The following is a 22,476-nucleotide window of genomic DNA, read 5'->3' on the forward strand; positions in this document are numbered from 1 at the left end:
GTCCATCCTGTGGCCCTTAGCACTAATTGAACTATAATGGACAATGTGGTTCCATAACATTTCATCTCCAAAGGCAGATCTTGATTCATAACATTCAGCAGTATTGACTGGGGTGTCCAAGGTCTACCTGGTGCCACAACTCCCCTCTGTCCCCTTTTCCCCCAGCGAGTAACTTGTCCTGTGCTTTTGAGGCCACAATTGGGACTGGAGGGAGGTCAGAGGCAGCAATCAGGGTTTCCTCAGGAACAGGTCTGGTTGGTGGGGCCCACAAGAACCAAAGACCACCAGGTTTTTTACAGTTTCCTACTGGCCCAGTTTGCCCCCGACGTTCAGAAAAATAGTCCTTGCATTTGTATTGTCTGTCCCATGGCTTGGTTTTATTCTACAAGTTCCTAGTCCCTTTGGTTTTGTTTTTAAATCTTAATATTCAGTTAATAGTCAAATAATTGTAAGTCTGTACTTCCTCTATTTTTGGACTATGGTTCTGAGTCATATTTTACACTAGGAACAAATAGGGCTCATTTATGTGTGCAACGGAAGTTACAGTCCCCCAAAATGTGCTCCTTAAACTCCCCTTTCACCACTCAGTCCTTCCTTCCTTCCATTTCGAATCGAGGGCTGCTGGGTCTATTGAACCGGGGGAAACATGGAGCAGACCAATTTTGGACCGGGCGGTAGCTATGGGGTTCCTTCAGCACCCTGCATTAATTGCCTCCGTTTAGTTGTTGCGAAAGAATAGGACACACATTTCACTCACATGCAGAATACTGGAAAAGAAGACAGACTTTTGGCAGATTACCAGAAATTGCTGGAGGCACAGCACAGTTGCACCAACCAAATCACCCTGTTGTGCCCACAATGCTGGGGGGAAATGCTGCATTATGGGAAAAACATGGCGATTGTGCTCAAAAAATTATACTTTGTTCACTACACTTGCAGATGTAAATGAGCACTAAGGAATCCATGCGTTTGCTAAAATATATTTCAATATGCAAATATACTATTTGGAGGAATGCAATACAAGTCACCTTCTTCTTTTGGTACAATGGATTTATTTTGAAGCCATTAAACCAGATCAGGTACACCCTGAAATCAGTTTCCAGTAACTTTCTGGTTGGATTTTTGAAGAGATTGTATTTCCAGGCTCTTGTGCATGGCCTGTGTTTAGTTATTTAGCAATGCATGGGACTTTCCTGAACTTACATACATGCTTACATACCAGTTCCCTTTCAGTCAGTAAGAGCCTTGCACAATGCCAGAAAGAGGTACATTTTGAAAGCAAGAGCAGGAAAGAATATATAAGGAACTGCTGTTTAAAGGGAAAATATATCCCCCTTTTTAAGATCATTTAGTTCGGGTTATATAGAAAAGGAATGAACTGAACTGCCAAAAATTCCATGGTTTTTAAGAGAACCATGACAATCTGTCTCTGCTCACAGGGAGCCTTTATCCAACCCTCTTAGGATCACTGTGTATTGCAACCCTTCCTACACCTTGTTCCATTGGGAACTGTTGGAAGGTGAGACTTGAAATCCTTCTGCTTTACACAGAATCAGTGCCCCAACTACAATGCAGATGGTCTTGAAGTCCCAAAATCCATCACTTCACTTACATTTACTGACAAGGTTTACATCTGCAAAGTAAAGGCTGTCACCATGTTCATGGAAGGGTCAATGAAACAGGTAATCAGAAGTGCAACCTATCAGTGGAGGAACACAAAGAAAACGTGGTTGATAGCTGCAGCTCAATCAGGAATTGGGCAAGGCCAATGGTACTCAACAGTCACAGACAAGGGGTATGTGGTATGGGGGTGATGGGCAGGATAAAAGGAAGGTAAGAAATAACTAAATGTTTGATTTGTAGATTGTGTCTGTAGTGTAGATATTTACAAACTCAACTGATTAATAACTTGCCACTGTGCTTTTGAAGCTGCTATTGGTGTGCCATTGTAACCTTTACCTCTTTTATTGCCAGAAGAATTTAGCATTTCAGACAGGCAATGTTAAACATTTTGTGCTTATACATTAGGGGCATTTCCTAGGAAAATTATATGTCAGTTTTTTGGTTATTCCACTTCAGTAACAAGATATAAGTGTCTAAATACCTATAAAAAAAACATTTTCATAATATAGAAATTTATCACAAAAATACAACATATTTGTGCCAATGCCAAATAAGTATAACCTATAGAGATTTCTGACTTGTATAGTTCATAAATTTCCACCAGCAGCCTATCAAATTGTCAAAGCACTGCTCCAAGCTTACTTTAGAATTCAAGTAATTTTAATTGAGTTTTTAAGTACCCAGATATTGACTGGAGCAACAGTACAGCCAGGACAGTTAATGAGAACAAGTTTCCAAACTTGTTACATGACGATTTTATGGCACCGGTTGTTGAGAAGCCAACCAGAAAAAATGCTATACTGGATCTAGAGATCTCGAATGACCTAGAACGTATAGCAAATGTGCAAGTTATTGAACCCCTGGGTAATAGTGACCATAATTTGATTTCATTTACAGTTTAGTGCAAAAAACAAATATACACTGGGCAAAAAAGAATTTCAGCTCCTTAAAGTCTTCCCTTCAAAGCATAGATTGGGGCATTAAGTTTTCTGCTGAAAACACAGATCATCAATGGTTGTCATTTAACATATGAAATTGTTACTGTTCTCAATTTATTCCCTTAAGAAGCAAATGTAGAAGCACTAAAACCACCCCGTGTGGCTTAATACAGAAATAAAGATTAATAGGAATGAAGTTAAAGGCATTTAAAAACTATAAGTCTGTGGGGACATAAGCTGCATTTAAAGAATATATACACTATAATAAATGTTGTAAAACAGAAATCCGGAAAGCAAAGATAGAAAACGAGCAGCACATTGGGGCAGAGGCGATGACTAACCCCAAAAACTATAATAATAGTAAAAAGATGTGGGTTGAGAGTGTGGCTACTTTAAATAATGGTACTTGTATGGTTGTAACAGAGAAAAAGCATATTGTGCTAAATATGTTTTTTTTCATCAGTATATACAACAGGGGAGTCAGAGTTCCCAGACCTGTCTCATAGCTGCACTGTTGGCTCACCCCAAACTGGTCAGTAGCTGACTCTGGTGTGGTACATAAGGCTTTACTCAACATAAATGTGAACAAGGTGCCAGGGCCAGATGGAATACACCCCCAGTACTAAGAGAGCTTAATTCAGTTTTAGACCGGCCTCTATTTTTTATTTTCTCAGACTCACTTCCTTGTGCGGTACCTATGGATTGGAGGAAAGCTATATATTCCTATATTTAAAAAGGGGTTACAATCTCAGTCTGGAAATTGTAGGCCAGTAAGATTGACATCCATGGTGGAAAAATTATTTGAAGGCTTTTTAAGGACCTTGGAGTCGTTGTAGATAATAAACATGGCTGTAGCAAGAAATAACAGTCAGCAGCTTCAAGGACAAATAAGGTCTTGAGCTGTATTAAAAGGGGCATAGATTAATGGGAGGAGGGGGTTATTCTTCCACTGTACAGAGCGCTGGTAAGGCTGTCCCCATCTGGATTATGCCGCACAATTTTGATCTTTAGCAATCAAACGGGACAATAGTGAATAGGATTGGGTCCAGAGAAGGGCAATTAAGCTGGTAAAAGGTATGGAAAATCTTAGCTATGAGGGAAGACTCGCCAAGTTAGTGTTGTTCACTCTGGAGAAGAGGCGCTTAAGGGGTGATATGATAAAAACATATAAATATATAAGGGGATCATATAATAATCTCTCTAATACTTTATTTGCCAGTAGGTCCTTCCAGCTCACATGTGGGCACCCATTCCTATTAGAAGAAAGGAGGTTTCGGCTAAATGTTCTGAAGGGTTTTTTTTACAGTGAGAGCTGGGAAGATGTAGAATTCTCTCCCTGAGAATGTAGTCATGCTGGCAGATATATTTGATAGTTTTAAAAGAACAGTCACATCAAAAAATGTTATTGTTTTAAAGTAATACAGATATAATACAGTGTTGCCCTGCACTGGTAAAACTGCTGTGTTCGGACTGGCCCACAGGGATACCAGGAAAACTCCTGGTGGGGCCAGGTATCAGTGGGCCCTCTTCCTTCTAACCATCTAGCCTATTTCATGGGCATTCCCTATTTTGTTATGGAAAAACATGCTTAATAATGGAAGAATAGAGTATAGTAAGTAGATATAAAAGATTTGGAGAATAAAGAGGTTGAGTGAAAAGAGGAGGAATAATAGTTTGGAAAGTGGGAACACACTTTAAAGTTTTCTGGTGGGCCCCTGATATCCCAGTCCGACACTGCTTCAGAAACACTTCTATTGTTTATATAAATAAGCTGCTGTGTAGCAATGAGGGCAGCCATCTAAAGGAGAACAGGCTCAGGTTACACAGCAGATAGCAGATAAGCTCTGTAGAACAAAATGGTGTTATCTGTTATCCACTATTTAACCTGTGCCATATAGCCTTTTTTCAGTTTCCACCATTGCTACACAGCATCTTGTTTATATGAACTATAGTAGTGTTTCTGAAGCAAATACATCAGTTTTACCAGTGCAGGGCAACAATACATGATATTTTCATTACTTTAAAACACTTGCATTTTTTGGGGTTACTGTTCATTTAAGAAAGAGTTTTTTAGCAAGTGAGGGATTACAGGGTTATGGAAGATAGCTCTTAGTAATAGTAAGTTGATCCAGGGACTAGTCCAATCTAGGAGTCAAGGGTTTTTTTCCCCCTCTATGGCAAATTGAAGAGGCTTCAAATTGTTTTGTTTTTTCTGCCTTCATCTGGATCAACTAGCAGTTAGGTAGGTTATATATGGACTAAAAAGGTTGAACTTGATGGACTTACTGTGTTACTTTGTTACAAGACCAAAAAAAAACCAGTAGGTTTACCCCAGGAAAGCCATCTTCGGAAAGAACACATTCCAATAAATCCATTGGGGCTATATCTGTCTGTTCCAAATTACCAAACTGCAATGGTTTCTACAAACCCTATTTTATGTGGGGTACAAACAGCAAAAAAAGAATAATGATGCTCTCAAAATATATTTTTTGGAAAGAACACATTCATTTGAATCCATCCTGCGCAAAAATGTTGCTCTAATCCATACCCCCAAACTGCAAAGTATAGTTACTACCGTATAGTAAAGTCAGTGGTTTTGATGACATATCTGAAAATAACCTAAATATTTGGTAATTTGCTCTAACATATCTCCCACGATTCCTTTCAGACAATGACAAATCTAAGTATGAACAACAGGGGACTTTTGTACAGTTTGAAGCCAAGTATGCATGGCTTTTAAGAAAATAAAATGAGTCTCAGCGCACTCCACATATTTGTAAGAAGCTTAAATTCCACATACTGACTGTAAAGACCACACTGACCACAATACAGATACAGAAGGGAGAATGGAGGGAGCAACACATCAATGCAGAACTATGTTGATATATCTTATTAGTCTCATGGCATGTTACTGTTCACATGGACCAATTCTCTATATGCAATGATTTTAAAAAGTATGTGTATATTAATTTTCTTGGATGGCAATTCAGCTCCCACAAATAAAGCTCAACTTCTACATGTTTATGTGTCAGAAAACACCCTCTATAAAAAGACCCCAACAAACCATGCCTATTGTCTGAAATTACACTTTGCAATCTGTGGGTATCTACAGTAATTGTGAGTGGCATCATAACAGTAACAAAAAAGTAGGGTTGAGAGTAAGGAAAGTGTGCTGGTGGAAAATGTTACATAGTTACATAGTTAAAGGGATACTGTCATGGGAAAAAAAATTTTGTTAATAGTGCTGCTCCAGCAGAATTCTGCACTGAAATCCATTTCTCAAAAGAGCAAACAGATTTTTTTATATTAAATTTTGAAATCTGACATGGGGCTAGACATATTGTCAATTTCCCAGCTGCCCCAAGTCATGTGACTTGTGCTTTGATAAACTTCAATCACTCTTTACTGCTGTACTGCAAGTTGGAGTGATATCACCCCCTCCCTTCCCCCCCCCCCAGCAGCCAAACAAAAGAACAATGGGAAGGTAACCAGATAACAGCTCCCTAACACAAGATAACAGCTGCCTGGTAGATCTAAGAACAACACCCAATAGTAAAAACCCATGTGTCACTGAGACACATTTAAGAAGGAAAAACAGCAGCCTGCCAGAAAGCATTTCTCTTCTAAAGTGCAGGCACAAGTCACATGACCAGGGGCAGCTGGGAAATTGACAAAATGTCTAGCCCCATGTCAGATTTCAATATTGAATATATAACAATCTGTTTGCTCTTTTGAGAAATGGATTTCAGTGCAGAATTCTGCTGGAGTAGCACTATTTACTGATGCACTTTCAAAAAAAACATGTTTTCTGATGACAGGATCCCTTTATTATTACACCCGCAGTGATAGTGGGGTAGGTTAACCTGTGGGATTAGCTTGCCCTTTAACCAGAACAACTTTAAATGGCACCGTCGGTGTTTCCAGATTTTATACTTACAGACGTTTATAAGTATTGCTTACGCAGTAAATAATTGTTGCCCCTTTTTTTCTAAGCGCTGTTAGCATCCATCATTTTCTAAAAAGATGTGCTCAACATCGTGTAAAAGACCTTTAATAAATAAGTTTAAAAGAGAACATTTCACTCACATAAGTAGGCTTGGAATTAGCATATAAAAGTCAATCCATGGGTATTTCCAGCTCCAATGTATTCGCTCCACAACCATATGTGAATAAATGTGCTCTGCGCAAACTTTCTTAATGACCCCAGTGTTTACATTATGTAATTGATCTGTTGTCTGTAAGAATTATATGTGGTTGCACTAATGCTGATCTAGAACATCCAGCGTCCTTCACTGTGGTGTCTTTGCCGGCTGTAGTTACTATTCAGCTGCAGATCCTCGTGTAGCCTGTCTGCCTGCACAATACTCACCCCTGCCTGAAATTACACCTTATCAGTTCATATGAATAGCTCCAGGTTTCTTTTTTCCCTCACAATAGGATTTTCCCTGCCCTCCAGCCTGTTAAACTTTATGCAAATCCACTGGGCACAGAGACACCAGGAAGTAAGTGCTAAAAAAACACTCACACACAAAGCCCAGAGAGCAGAAGTTCCTCCAGTGACTGGAGCGAGAGCAAGTGGCAGAGCTGAGGCAGCGGCAGGACTGGTTTTGCTGGGTTTTGGGAACCTAAAGACTCCTCTGGGCTGTGGCCATTTCCTAGTGAGACACGCCGTGCTTTATCCTGGGGACCAAAGGAACGACTGGTCACTAACAGACCGACCACAGTAAGTGATCCACCTGCTCTCTGTCAGCCTGTAGCATGTGCTCTCATTATAATCCCACAGCCTGTCACTCTCCTCACAGCAGAAACAGCTCAACCCTGATTGCCCGAGGCTTCTTTAACATTGGATCATGTGTTTCGCAAATCGATAGGGGGGGATTGATCACATGGAGGATCCTACTCAGGAGAACATTGTATATGATGTGTGTAGCAAATAGACTCATTTCCTATTCCCTAAGGGCTCTTACAGACGAGCGTTTTTCCCTGCGCTCCCCTGCGTTCCGTTTTTTTTGCGTTCAGCCGCAGGGGAGCGCAGGAATAGACGCATTACATTTTTTCCAATGGGGCTGTACTCACGCAGGCGCGTGTAGGTGCCGAACACAGGAAAAATGCAGCATGTTGCGTCTCAACCTGCTTTCGGCGCCTACACGCGTCTTTGTGAGTACAGCCCCATTGGAAAAAATTTAATGCGTCTATTCCTGCGCTCCCCTGTGGCTGAACGCAGAAAAACGGAACGCAGGGGAGTGCAGGGAAAAACGCTCGTCTGTAAGAGCCCTAAGGGTAAGGTTACACCTGGAGATTCGGGGAGATTTAGTCGCCCGTCGACTAATCACCTCTTCTTTGGGGCGACTAATCTTCCGAACTGCTTCCCCCTGTCTTCTGCCTGCTACAATTCTGCCTGCTTTACGAGGAAACTTCGGAAAACGAAGCGCCGCGAGTGCCATGCCGCAGGCGTTTTTTTCATTGAAGCCGGCGGAAGACAGGGGGAAGCAGTTCGGGGAGATTAGTCTCCCCAAAGAAGAGGCGATTAGTCACTGGGCGACTAAATCTCCCTGAATCTCCAGGTGTGACATTACCCTAAGGGTCTGGCCACACGGGCAGATTCGGGGAGATTAGTCGCCAGGCGACAAATCTCTTCTTCGCTGCAACTAATCTCCCCGATCTGCCTCCCCCCCAGCTCAAATGAAAATCGCCCTGAGGTCAGGCACACGGAGTGCTTAGTTTTCCGAAGTCACCTGAAGTTTCCTCGTGAGGCAATTACGGGCGACTTCGGAAAACGAAGCGCTCCATGTGCCCCCAGGGCGATTTTCATTTTAGCTGGTGGAAGGCAGGGTAAGGCAGATTGGGGAGATTAGTTGCTGCGAAGAAGAGGAGATTTGTCGCTTGGTGACTAATCTCTCTGAATCTGCCCATGTGGCCAGACCCTAATGCCCCATGTGTGAGTAGCTGGGTTACTTTGCCTATGAGCCATTTCCTTATCTGGAAACAAGCTAATCCCTTGACACACCAGCAACTTGTAGACTCAAAACAGATTGTACTGTTGCCTATGAGGAAAGACAATGCTATCATTAGTTATTTATAGTTGTTTACCTCAAAGGATACAATAATACAGGAAAGGGCAACCTATGGCTTCCCATGTGTTTTTGCCCTATTTCTCCTGCATTTCAACCACCAGCCAAAGGTTGTTGTTGAGTTCTGAGAGCTGTAGTTTAACACCACCACTGCAATATATCCTATTTTTGTTTTGTTGCAAGCTGTCACATAATCTGTTTCATATCCTATATATATAGGTTGTTCTAATGCAGCATTAGGGCAGAGACACACGCTCAGATTCGGGGAGATTAGTCGCCCAGAAACAAATCTCCTCTTCTTCGGGCCGACTAATCTCCCCGAACTGTCTCCTGCCAGCTAGAGTGTAAATCGCCGGCGGGATGGCAATCGGTGTGCTTTGTTTCCAGAAGTCGCCCGAAGTTGCATGACTAGGAAACTTCGGGCGACTTCGGAAAACTAATCGCTCCAAGTGCCATCCCGCCAGCAATTTAGATTCTAGCCGGTGGGAGGCAGTTAAGGGAGAATAGCCGCCCCGAAGAAGAGGTGGTTTATCACCGGTCAACTAATTCTCCTCGAGTTACTAAACTTGGTCAAACTACCTGTTGTGGACTGATGAGTGCATTTATTCAATGAACCTATGCCACACACACGACTGATTATAGCTTTCTACGTGAATCAGGCTAACATTGTCTAGTCTATTGTTTTACATAAGGAAAGCCTATACTAGAAAGTGTGGTCCATATGCTCTTCCCCATAGAGGTATGGAACGTTTCATTCATCTTACTGTATGAAATAGACCAGAATTTATCACTGATTGGTTGCTATGGGTTTCTTCTCCAAAATAACAATCTGTAATTGGTGCCATTGAGAGTTGCCAGGTTGCAATAGTGTATTAAGTGAATACTGTGCATTATATTGTGACCAGATCAGCCTTTTAAGGTTGTGGGTGTTCACATCATTGCTACCCTTCAAAATGAATTGTTTTCTGCCCCCTTAGAACAGGCTCTGCCCATATAAATCCATTCCTACAAGTTTTATAGAAAGAATATCGATTTGCTGGATGCTGGATGATCGAAAGCAGAAGTAATGAGAGCTTAATGGAAATATTTACACAACTTCTCTTTTAAGTTGCTATGTGAAGCAAAGATTTACAGTATTAAGTGAGTGTTTCCCTTCCCCTTTTTTGGATTCAGTTGCAGGCCAAAATTATCATTTGTGTAGTTACATAGTAAAAACCTTCATTTGTACTCTGTTCATCATGGTGATAACCCGAAAAGCTCAGAGGTTTTACAGTGGAAACCCTGAGACTTGCCTATACTGATCACTGATTTTGTTATAAGTCCTACATCATGTCAGAATTCCTGTGTTGAGGCTGATGATTCTCGTTGAGGTTCTCTCTGGGAGAACCACGCTGATCAAAACACACTTCCGGCCATCAGCCACTTCCCATTCATTTGAATTGCAAATAAATTGCCTATGACTGATGTGGTACTATATGGTCTCTGTACATTTGCTTCTGGATGTTCTGTTATGCTATAGAGCTGAATTCTACTTTCAACAGCCCTCCAGTGATTAATTTCATTCAAGTCTCTTAAATTAGCTGCACTCCTGCAGATCAAATGAGATAACTTGGTACTTTTGATGATAGGGTATAACCAATACCAAGTGGTTCAAATTCTTAGCAGCATTCAGCAGGGTACATAAGCTTTACAAGTGTTTAAATCTTTAATTTCTGATGTTTCGGAACATGAAATATTTAGTGTCGGACTGACCCACTGTGATACCAGGGCCCTCTTGCTTCTAACTATTTAGGCTATTTCATTGTCATACCCTATAACTTTTATGGGAAAAATGATTAATAACAGATGAGAATAGTATGTAGATATAAAAAACTAGGAGGATAAAAAAGTTGAGTGAGCAAAGAAGGAATAATAGTTTGAAAAGTGTTCCAATGGTCTAAGGCAGGGATCCCCAACCTTTTAAACCCGTGAGCAACATTCAGAAGTAAAAGGAGTTGGGGAGCAACACTAGCATGAAAAATGTTCTTGGGGTGCCAAATAAGTGCTGTGATTGGCCATTTGGTAGGCCCATATGTGGATTGTCAACCTACATTGAGGCTCTGTTTAGCAGTACACCTGGTTTTTATACAACTAAAACTTGCCTCCAAGCCTGGAATTCAGTAATAAGCACCTGCTTTGAGGCCATTGGGAGCAACATCCAGGTTGCTCACAAGCTACTGGTTGGGGATCACTGGTCTAAGGTTTTCTAGTAGGGAATCCCAGTCTGACACTGGATATATTTGTTAATTTGCTTTGAAAAAGGAATACACAACTGTTCTGAAAGGTCAACCATTAAAGATCTGAACACTCGTAAAGCTGGTGAACGCTGTAGTGAGTTTTAGTTTAACATCAGATGCAACTTATAGCATTGTCACTGATTCCTTTTCAGAGTAAATAGAGGTGGCAGTGGGAACAAGACATATTATAGTCTGTAGTCAGAGAGCAAGTAACATGCTTTCTACACAAATCGTCCTGCCCTTAACAAAGCCAATAGCAGGATTTTAAATGGAAATTTCAGTCTGTAAATATGCAGAGTCATGGGGACAAAGTGTATTTGCCAACTGTACTGTGTAAAATGGGACTGACCAGATTCTGAGTGGTCAAAAATGAAAATCTGACTCTATAAGCATGGATGATAGATTGCTAGCCCTCTATACAGCCTGGGAGATTTTGGGGCAGGGTGTTTTCCAGAGGGTGGGTTTGAGCCCTCTGATCAGTTAGTTTTATTTAAACCATTGTAATAAAATTATCACAGGCACTTAAAACGATATAGGGAAAACTGGATACTAGTGACTGGGACATGGGTTTCACCAGGAGGGGTTTTTATAGGACCCCCTAGGCTGCAGATATGCACTGATTCCGATTTGAACTCAGGCCATGAGTATTGAGTATGTGCAAGACTCATGAGTAAATGTTTGGCACAGTTCTGGCTTGCAGACATCAAGCACTTGCGTTCTGCAGATCAAATTTGTGAAAGGGTTCCAGATATGGTTGGCATGTGTATTTTTCTGTTTGTGAATAAACAAAATAGCTTGTTAAAAATGATGAGCTTTGCTGTTTAGCAACAGCAAGCATGACAAGTTCTTGTTGTTATCAGGTTATGGTGGACTCAAGTGCTGTAGAAGTGCAGCTTTCCTCCCCTGTACAGCTCAGCACCATTTTACACTTACAAAGGCATAAGAACTGATTAGAAAATGAAACAATTAATGGTGTGCAAACAAGATGGAATGCTGCTTAGCAAATAATAGCTGGGTCAGCACAAATCTGCCTTTCATAGCCTGAATAGGCAAAGTCTAATTAGCTTAATATGTTGTAACGCTTCTCCTTTAGCGAGACATTTCTTTTTTTCACTTCTGCTTGTCCTTTTATAAGTAAAATTATAGACCTTATGGGAGCAGGGAACCTTAGAGTTGTCACCAACTGTGGCAAATATTTGGGGCCTTGTTTTTGTTAAAAATCAAAACCTGATTATCTCCAGTCATTGTTGTACTTTAATTTCCAGCAAGGCTGACAGGGAATGCTGGTCATTGTAGTTCAGTAGGGAAGGAGATGTATACCATTTATTAAAACTGGCCTCACTATGCAGGCAGTTATAAATGAATGGTTGGCATGTAGTTATGGTCCTTTCCCAGAAATAGGATGTGAGTGGCCTATCACAGTGTTGCCTTTACTTTGGGAAAGATACTGAAGTTCCCTCTCAGGTCTGTCTAGCTGCTTTCCCATCAGACTGGGATTGTTGCCATACATGGAGAGGTTTAAACTGCCAATTCTGCCCTTTCAGATCATGTCGGCTTATTCCCCAATTTCCACCCGACTGTTATCTGGTCCAAAGTCGGCAGATATGTTTTGGACACGTTTGAAAATTTCATTGAGCAAGGACCACATTGATGCGTTGATATACTCCTCTTATGATGGATCTGCTTAGACCTCTGTTATAATTTGGTCATTGGCATGGCTGGGGATCAAACAATTAGTATGTAGGGGACCTACATGCTGCACCAAATCCAGATCATTAGTAAAGCAGTTATAAAAGCTTAAACCTTTTAATGGTACGGACCTTCTATTTTTAAAATCCAATAGCAAATATTTCTTCTATACTTTGTATGTGCCGTATTATAAACTGTGGGTGGCTGCAGGTAGGACAATACTGTTATGAAGCATTACTGATATCAGAATTTGGCTGCTGTGAAACGTTGCAGAGACAAAGGAGTTTTTAGCATTTAAAGGTGTGTGCCTCTCTAGTTGGATGCAAAACCTCCTTTGTTGACTTGGTTATACTTAAAATGTTACCACTGAGTTTGGATGCATTAAAAGTTCATATTTACATACAGTAACTTTCTTCCCCAAACTATGATTTAAATTGCATGTTATTTTATTCCTCCCTGGCTAACCAAGTTTATTCCATTCAGTAACTCATTCTCTCCTGTTTGTAGCTATTTACTTAAATAAACATATTGTATGTCTTTTATCTTGTACAAATAATGCAGGGGTACTTTATATTCTTCCCTTAGGAGTAGCTCACTTGTATTTGATTAGCATAACAATTTGCTGTATTAATTGATACTCAAAAATCAAGAAAATGCCATTATTTCTGGTGTATTGTTTAGAAACAATGGGACTGAAAATGCTCTGGGCATTGTGCACCATCAGGGCATTGTGAAATTGTGCATAGGAAACCAGTAGAATGAAAGTTGGTTCACTAAAGTAAAGCTGGCCATACACTGAAAGATCCAATCGTTTGGTGAAGTTGCCAAATGAGCAGATCTCCCGCTCCCCCATATGCCCACCTTGAGGTGGGTGAAAGCTGATCCGATCATTTGTCCCTAAGGCCAAACAACTGGATCATAACACATGGGGAGACAAATATTGGAATGAAAGCCCATTATGCTCAGAAAGTTGCTCATTGCTCAGACAGTTTCTGCCTAAAGCTGGCCATCGACGCAACAATCGGATCGGACGAATCGTGGATTCGTACGATTTTTGGACAGGGTGTGGAGAGTCCCGACATTTTTCGTCCGGCGAAGATCGGTTGTTTGGTCAATCGGACAGGTTAGAAAATTTCTGTCGGCTGCCGATAATATCTCTGCATGTATTGCGGATCGTACGATTTTCAGTGGGAGACTGTCACCAGCTTTGTCAGACATAACTATCGTACGATTGCTGTTAGGGGCAGAACATTGGCTGATCTTTTCTTTTACTACTTTATTTGATCGGAATGGTAAGACTTTGATCTGAATGGTTAGTGGCAGGTCGGGAGATGGGAAAGTCCGATCGTACGTTGGTTCGTACGATCGGATCGTTGCGTCTATGGCCAGCTTTACAAACTGAAAGTTGTGCTGCCCTATACACAATACATTACATTTGTATATTGGACAGTACTGCCCTAGAGGTTAAAGAACAGTAACATCAAAAAATTTAATTGTTTAAAAAGAATGAAAATATAATGAATTGTTGCCTTCATGGTAAAATTGTTGTGTTTGCTTCAGAAACTCTACTATAGTTTATATAAATAAGCTGCTGTGTAGCCATGGAGGCAGCCATTCAAGAACAGGATACACAGTTGATAACAGATACATTCAGCTTATCTGTTATCTGCTGTGTATTCTGTGCTTTTTCTCCTTTTTCAGCTTTGAATGGCTGCCCCCATGGCTACACAGCAGCTTGTTCGTATAAACTATTGTAGAGTTTCTGAAGCAAATACTAGTTTTACTAGTAGAGGGAAACACTATTCTTTTAAAACACTTTAATCTTTTGGTGTTACTGTTCCTTTAATCATATTAAGCATTATGTATAAAAATTATTGTTTCATAAAGAGACACTATCTATGCCTGATAAAGGAAATACACGCTAATAAAGGTGTGGAGAGCCTGCTGTGAGCACGTCACTGCTGCCGGTAAGTTAAAGTATTTGTTTCAGTTAGGTACTTCATATCTAGTTTCCCTATTTTTTCCCTACCATTAACGACTCTGAGTCACAGAGATCAGGGCTTTCCATAGTGACCCTCTCCCCCAGCTACTGAATACTAATGGCAGCAGGGCTAGTTCAGCAACATCTGGGCTTTGGCACTATAAGCTGAACTGAAAATAAGAGAAGGCGGGTCTACTAAATGTGTTGTCTGCCATAAAAAATGTTGGATAAAGACAGAAAATATAATTCTTGCCCTGTACATTAATTGAACATTTTCAATGTAATTGCCACTGAAAGCAGTGCTTGTTTAACCCTTTCTGTGCCTTGGATTTGACTCTGCAATTCCCTCCAATTTCAGTTTAATCCATGTTTGTGAATTCCAACCCCAGGTCTATTAAAGGAAAACTATACTCCTGAACAATGTAGGTTACTATAGAAATATATTGCATAAAACAGCTCATGTGTAAAACCCTGCTTCATGAAAATAAACCATTTTCATAATAATATACTTTTTTTCGTAGTATGTGCCATTGGGTAATCATAAATAGAAAATTGCCCTTTTTAAGAACTAATGGCCACCCCTTGGACCCTATGATTCACAAAACAAACCATACATGAGCCAATTAAAAGACATGGGGGCACTAAAGTGCGAAGTGCCTAACACAATCGGAAATTCTCCAGCATGACGTCATTTTGTTACTTCGCCGATTTACTAATGGGCACTGGCGTAAATTCGCTTGCGAAGTGGACCTACTCTAGCGCTACTTCGCACCCTTACGCCAGGCGATGTTGCGCTATGGCGAAGGGACGTAACTACGCTAATTCACTAACTTGCGCATTTTACTGAACGTTACCTCTTTCGCCAGACTTGCCTTCGCCACCTCAGACCAGGCGAAGTGCAATAGAGTAGATAGGGCTTGCTTCAAAAAAAGTCCCAAAAAACGCTGGCATCTTTTTTTTAAGGGTGATAGGCTGAAACATATCGTAAAATTTTTTGGGGGTACCCTCCTTCCCCCCCCTACATTTCCTAACATATGGCACCTAAACTATACTGTGGATTCATGTGTAGGGCAAAATAACAACTTATTTTATTTTATGAAGCTTTCCCAGGCTTGTGTAGTGTAATGTATTTGCTGCTACATATATGTCCATTGTACTTTAACTTGGCACTGTATGCAAATTAGACATCGCTAGCGTAACTTCGCTTTGCTTGACGAATTAACGGTCGCTACCATTCACCTCCCTGAGTCCAACTTCGCATTTTAGTGAATTTGCATAGCGCTGGTGAAACTACGCCTGGCGAAGCCAACGCTGGTGCAACTTCGAAGGTAAGTAAATTTGCCCCACAGTTCTGTCTTTTGCTTCTACACTTCTTCCTGTTACAGTTAGAGCTGCAGTATCTCTGGTCAGGTGATCTCTGAGAATATAATAAAATGGGGGCTCAAGGAAAAAGATATAAAAGGGCAATATTTACTTAAATATATATTCCAGTTTGGTAACATTCTTTTATATGCCACTTAATTCTATACAAGCATTGAGGGAAGGCTGCCTATTTTCATATTTTCAAAAGTTGTAATAAAAAATGTGCTCTAAGCAAACTGATTTAACCAGAATGTTGTTATTTGATCAAAATAATTCATAATGCTGTCAACAATTCTAATCCAATGGCTTTCTTATTACTGTGAATAAGATTCAGTGCTGCTTCTTACGCTTCTTTTAAATAAAACACCAACATCAGTGATGGGCAAAAATTCACGAAATGTGACAATTCAATGCCAGCAACATTTGACGCACATTAATGTCAATGGGCGTCTTTTTAAGTGTCGCCGACATTGGAACTGGCACCAGCATCAGAATTTTCACAGCAAATTAGCGAATGTATTCACCGGCAGCGAAAAAGCGGGAATTCGCGCCTGCCGAATAAATTTGCCCATCAACATTAAACACCAAAGATAAATGTATGTAACACCTCCAATATACTATTATAGTTATATACACTGTACTGTATATGCAGGTTTTATTATATCCATCTCTTTAAAAAGGTGATGAGGTATGAAGGCATAGTTTTGGAACAAATATAGGGTGTGATAGGGTGTGATAAAGTCCTTTATCCGCCCAACCATTATGCAGTGATCTACAGTGGAACCTGAGATAATTTTATTTATTCCACCCTTATTAACAGCTGCCCAACGTGCATCAACATTTATGGTCATCAATTAATCTTATAACGAAATTCATGCTATCTTTCTTTTTTTAATATATAACCACAGCCGCATGCTAACATGACTGCATGATCACAGATTCAGGTTCTGCCAATCTACGCTCAACCGTGGCTCTGATTTAAATGAAATTGCCTCCCTCATGTGCAGTGGCATAATTAAATGTTAGTGGGCCCCACAGCAAATTTAATGTAGGGCTCCAAAATATCAGTAAGTTGACTTTTTGGACCAGGATATATTGAAATTGAGTAACAGCCTGGTCTGCTTCCTCTGGAGTTACGCCCCTGCTCATATGCAACACCCACAGCAAAACTGACTATAGAGGTCACTCACATCCTTCATTATCCCCTACTAAAGACTTTTGGGGACACTGGGCAAATTTTTCTATTTTTTTGCATTTATTTCACATTGTATAGCATTTACACTTGTATCAGCCTCATCAATTTTGTATTCTGTATTCTATACCCTCTTAGAAGATCCTCCTTATTTTATTTTAAACAGGATTATTATTATGCTTAAAATCTACCTTTATCTTTATCACAGATTTCACTTTCCTTTTCTATAAAATGGGTCACCTTCGATTGTAATTTCTAATGAGCAGGGCCATTTTTACCTCCCATATCAGTCAGTATTTGTATGTTATTTGCACATCTGCTGTATACACTCTTCAGTTGAACAATGCAGTGAAAATGTTGACAGTTCAGAAATTGTTGTTATTGGCAATAATAATCCAGTCCAAATTTCATCCCAATTCTAAAAATACTCACGACTGGGACCAGAGTTTTTCTAATTGCCACTGATTGTTTGATTGATTGTTGAAATTATCCAATATTTCTCTAGTTTGAGGAAGACCATAATGAAATAGTAGATCATCTATTTTTCTAGATAATTATTTCCTTATTTATATTGATTTTGTTTTTAAACATTAATACCATGATTTTTTTCTTTAAAGAAAAGAGAGATCTCTCAATTAAAGAAAGATCTCTTTAATTTATAGTAATTTTACAATTTGCCTTTATGCATACAGGCAGTTTAATTGCCTCCTGGTAAACTTGACTTTATTGTGTGAATGTGTTTAATGTGAAAGTGTAAGCTCCACTGGAACAGGGACTGATGCGAAAGATGTATAATCTCGGTAACTGCACTTTTGGTGGTGATGGTAGATGAATTCTGGATGTAAATGATGATACGTATGCAAAGCATTGCTGAGAAATGAGACCTCCTGCTATAGACACAAGTTATCTATCAAGTTTTAGTTTTTCTTGTTTTGTGTTCTGTTTCAATGATTTAGCAACCAGTGTTTAACTGGAATGGTAGAGTGGAAATGTATAATCTATTACTGACTTAAAGAACAAGCTGCTAAAAGTTACAAAACAGGAAAAAGTACAATTTGCATAGTGTGACCTTAAATCATTTCTGGGGGTTGCCACCTAGGTGGTAAAACTGATGCATGCTTCCAATGTAATGAATAGAGGGGAAAAAAGCTAAAGAAGCAGGGTTTCTCCTTTTTTTGTAGCCATTTTTATGATGGGATATTTCTAGCAATATATATAGATCTAATTTACATAAAATGTATCTGTGGTGGTTTATAAAGATTTGCTGGGAAAGGAATATGTTGACTCAATATATACAATAAGTACAATGAAAGTGCAACTAATCTGGCCAAAATAGCATACAGAAGAGAGGGGATTTAGCAATGCACAGTCTCTTGTTTCCTGTTTATTAATTTACTTGGGGTAGTACATACATTTTTTTAAAGGTAACCCCCTTATGGTGGTCCTAACTATTTACCTCCAGTGATATTTTATAGGGTGGGTTTTGAGCAGCTGTTGAGAAGCTAAGCTTAGGTGTTATCACAGATCCTCAAGCAGAAAATGAGGTTTACCTGTCATATAAGATGATGCTACAGGGCTGATTATTAAATTCTGGTGCTAATTGTGTTGTTCTGAGCTGCCATGTACCAATAATATGAATTATTTACTAATTAGCCTTTTATTGTTACATGTATATTATATATATTCAGTATAATGTGCTTCTCTCCCTGAACTCAGTAAGTTACAGCTGTATAGAGCATGTGCAGTTAATCATCAGAAAAGAAGATGGGGAGCTACAGGGGCATCTTTGGAGAGACAGATCTTCTCTGCTAAGGGACTAAGGGACATAAAATACAATATTTGCACCCCCACATCTTGCCCTAACTAGCCTTCACTGGGCTTTCAAAAGAGTCCTGTAGAGTTCTCCCAAAATCCCATCTCAAATAGCCTACAGGCTAAGTATCACCAGCTACTGCTCAAGTCCCTAGGATAAGGTTACCAAAGCATTTAAAAAATCTGGGATGTTTCTATTAAATGCAGATTGCTGGGCTGCACTGATTGAAAAAATAATGGAATTTAGTTAAATGCAGCCTTTTAAGCTGGATTTTTTCAAAGCATCTGCAATTTTTCTCCAGACCTGATAACCTAACCTTGGGGGGAGGGTGAAGAGAGCCCAACTGCATTAGATTAAAGGGAAAGATTCCACAGACTGCAAGTTGAAGAAACTGAACTCTTGGCAAGACAAAAGCAATAAAAAAGAATGATTAACAGCATATTTAAAAGGTGTGTTAAGTGTAATATGACAGTGTCAGAGAAAGTTCAGGTTGCTTATATAAATGTAAAAAACAATGTTTGGCACAACACAGGACCTAATTAACAATACATTCATTATAATAAGTGCATTCAAGTCCAAGTTCAAGTGTTGTGCCAAACTTTGCTCTCTACCCTGGGTGTCTCTGTCTTTCACTTGGAAAATGATTTTGCCACTAATGCCATCTGAGTGAATTCCCAAAGTAGTTATTATATAGTGGCACAGTAGCCTGGAAGACTTGAAAGTGACTCCCAGAATGCTCTATGTAACAATGCTACAGAACAAATGTGTTAACTAAGGCTTGGAAAGCGCAGCTGTGGAATTATCACTTTTGGGGGAAAAAATGAGATCTGTATCATTTAATCAACACACAATACAAATATATAAATATAACAACTATAAGGATATGATCTTTCTTCCATAATGATTGGGTCCTCCTGTTTTTTCAAAAAATGGGTCTTTCTGTAATGTGGATTACCATGACATAAGGTTACTTAAAAACATATAAACAGGCAATATGTTTTGTTACTAACTTAGATTTATACTTCAAGTACAAGGTGCTATTGTATTATAGAGAAAAAGCAAATCAGAAAATTATAAAAAAAATTCTGTAGATATGAGACAATTGGAAATGGCAATCCATCATTCTTTCTACATGACTGGTTTCCAGATAATAGATCCTATACCCAAATTCTGTAGTGTACACCTGTACAGTATTTAGAATTAAAGTAATGGATGGCCATTAAAGACTTTCTGTGTAATGTTCTCCAATCATAGACATGCCAAAGAGTCATGCCAAGTGTTAGTGTATCAGTGTCTGTACCTGTTGAGAATTGATCAGAAACAGTCAATCATTAGCAATTAGCAACTTTATTTACAATCTAGAAAAAATCATGGCTATCCAAACTTATCTTTCCTTTAGCAGCAAGTTTTTATTACAAATAAAATAAGGAGTTAGAGGAAAGATTGTTAAGAGACACATATAGGGCCTCAATACCGAAAGTAAATCACATTATATTAGGCAGTTTTAACAGCTTTCTATTACATATGAATTGAAACAGACCAGGGTGTGGTAATGAATTTATTCTAATAGGGTTTAGCTACTGTAGGGGACATGAGGAATCCTTTCCCTGTTTGTCTGCCTGTGATATCATCCAGCCCAGTTGCATTCTGGATAGCAAAGATTTGTCAAACATTTTTTTTCTGAATACAGAACTGAATTCAAACTCTCATTTGCATATATTAATCTTAGTAAAATAAAATAAATTGCATCATTTGTGAACAAAAATGTATTGCATTAATTTGTCCACAGCAGAGCCGGGCCAACCCGGCCAGGCACCCTAGGCAACCTGGCGGGCCACGGCGCCGGCTCTGTGCGCGCTTGACTGCGCATGCGTATATTTTTTTTTTGCCCAGCGCGCATGCGCGAAATTTCGCTCCAGCGCGCATGCGCAAAATGTGTTCACGCATGCGCAGAAGCGCAAGCCACCAGTGGCAGTCGGGGAGAGACGGGACCGGACACGGGGTAGGTGACAGAGCAGGTACGTGCCTGGCACCCCCTCAGCTTTGCGCCCTAGGCACGTGCCTACTCTGCCTACCCCTAGTTCCGGCCCTGGTCCACAGTTTAAAACACTAATGTTTTGGTTGAATCCAGGGCTTGCAAATATGGCTAGTTTTTCCTTATTCAAATTAGCAACAAATTATGCAGAAATGCCAATAACTACACCACCATAAATAAATAACAAATATCAGGAACAATAGTAGTGGGAGGAGAAATATACTCGCAGTTCACCCCAGTCTGTGGGTGCATAACGTGACAACGGCCAACAAGTTGTGAGTTTTTCTCCAATAAGTAAAGACCAAAATATGATAAAAAATTCAAGTAATTTATTAGGACATACAGGTGAAGGCCTGACGCATTTTGTGCCAACTGGGGCACTTACTCATAGGCTTATGAGTAAGTGCCCCAGTAGGCACGAAACGCATCAGGCCTTTACCTGTATGTCCTAAGAATTTTTTTATCATATTTTGGTCTTTACTTATTGGAGAAAAACTCACAACTTTTTGGCTGTTTGTCCTAATCCCAAACCTTATTCCTTAGTGCTCTTACTAACAGGCATTTTCGCCCTGTGCTCCCCTACGTTCAGTTTGAATCTATTCAAGGGGGAGTGCAGGTCCACACGCATGGAATTCTTCTTTATGGGCCCGTCTTTACGATGATGCACGTATGCGCAGAACGCAGGTGGAACATGGCATGTGGCCCATCCATAAGAACCCTTATATATATAGTTTCTGACTCCTGGAACATTGTAGCAGAAGCCTGCTGATTACCAGACATGGTAGAGAGTTGCCTTCTGCTGCATTCTTTCAAGAGTCAGAACGAACAGTGAGTTTAGGGAAGAAAGCGAAGGGAAATGTTAATTTAAGGTGTATTGGACAAATGCTTAGAACGAGATTTTATTTTTATTCTTTTACATTATATTATAATAAGATACCATAGTTCTTTTTTTTAAATGCAGATGTCATGGAAAGAATCTGACCATGCTGTGTCTGCTTTTTTTTATGTGAAAGGGGAAGTGAAGTGACATACAGAACCTCTCAGTTTGCCTTCCCCGAAGCTGAGAATACCACCCTTCTTCCGAAACAAGTCGCTTTCTGCATCTCTCAGTTTCAGCATGCATCTTAGCACAAAACTCATGTGCCTTAGTATGATTATCCAGATATAATGGCAGTAAAAGTGGTAGAGTTTTAATACTTCCCCACTCCAAAAACATAAAGGCATGCTAATAAAACTGCACCTACTGTGTGTGAATGTGATAAGAATCCCTGGGCCAGGGCTGAATATGAATGATGTATAATGTCAGTAAAGTGCTGAGTGAATGTGTTGGACATATCAAAATAACATCCATTATTCCTAAGCATGGAAATTAAAGGACTTACCGGTACTTGTATGTATGTAGCACCAGCAAGATACACTAGGCATTTTGTCTGTTCTTGATTATATAACCAACCTCTCTGCCACATTATCCCACCTACCCTGTCATTTTCTCAGGT

The 22,476-nt window shown here is 39.8% G+C and overlaps 1 protein-coding gene across 2 annotated transcripts in view; it reads left to right on the forward strand.

Moving 5' to 3' along the window:
* Positions 1-6,963: 6,963 nt before the first annotated feature.
* lyn.S (LYN proto-oncogene, Src family tyrosine kinase S homeolog) overlaps positions 6,964-22,476 on the forward strand; it is a 73,014-nt gene continuing 57,501 nt past the window's right edge. Inside the window, exon 1 of one of the 2 annotated variants that reach the window (XM_018223729.2) lies at positions 6,964-7,284. The gene's annotated coding sequence lies outside the window, so the exon portion shown is untranslated. The remainder of the gene's footprint in view (positions 7,285-22,476) is intronic. The other variant, XM_018223728.2, reaches the window with a different exon arrangement.

This window comes from Xenopus laevis, chromosome 6S, assembly GCF_017654675.1.
Source record: "Xenopus laevis strain J_2021 chromosome 6S, Xenopus_laevis_v10.1, whole genome shotgun sequence".
Lineage (NCBI taxonomy): Eukaryota > Metazoa > Chordata > Amphibia > Anura > Pipidae > Xenopus > Xenopus laevis.